This window comes from Nannospalax galili, unplaced genomic scaffold, assembly GCF_000622305.1.
Source record: "Nannospalax galili isolate Female #2095 unplaced genomic scaffold, S.galili_v1.0 scaffold18, whole genome shotgun sequence".
NCBI lineage: Eukaryota > Metazoa > Chordata > Mammalia > Rodentia > Spalacidae > Nannospalax > Nannospalax galili.
This window is the reverse complement of record NW_008346548.1, coordinates 9,662,757-9,663,272: the sequence shown is the minus strand read 5'-3', so window position 1 is coordinate 9,663,272 and position 516 is coordinate 9,662,757.

Genomic DNA, 516 nt, shown 5'->3' with positions numbered 1-516 from the left:
AAAAACCTATACGCTACTCAATCTGAAAGTCTAAAAGAAATGGATGGATATGTGAAATCCTGGGAACCTCCAAAGTTAAAAAAAAGAAGAGATCAACAGTTTAAACAGACCCATAACATATAAGGAAATTGAAACAGTAATACAAAGCCTCCCAACTAAAAAAAGCCCAGGCCCAGATGGATTTACAGCAGAATTCTGCCAGACATTTAAAGAAGACCTCCAACAAATGCTACTTAAATTATTCAAAACAATAGACACAGAGGGAGAACTCCCAAATTCCTTCTATGAAGCCAGCATCACTCTAATACCCAAACCAGGTAAAGACACAACCAAAAAAGAAAACTATAGACCCATGTCCTTAATGAACATAGAAACATTCTCAACAAAATACTTGCAAACCACATACAAACACACATCAAAAAGATCATCCACCATGAGCAAGTCAGCTTTATCCCAGAGATACAGGGATGGTTTGATATACATAAATAAAGGGAGGAAAAGGAAAAGGAACAACAT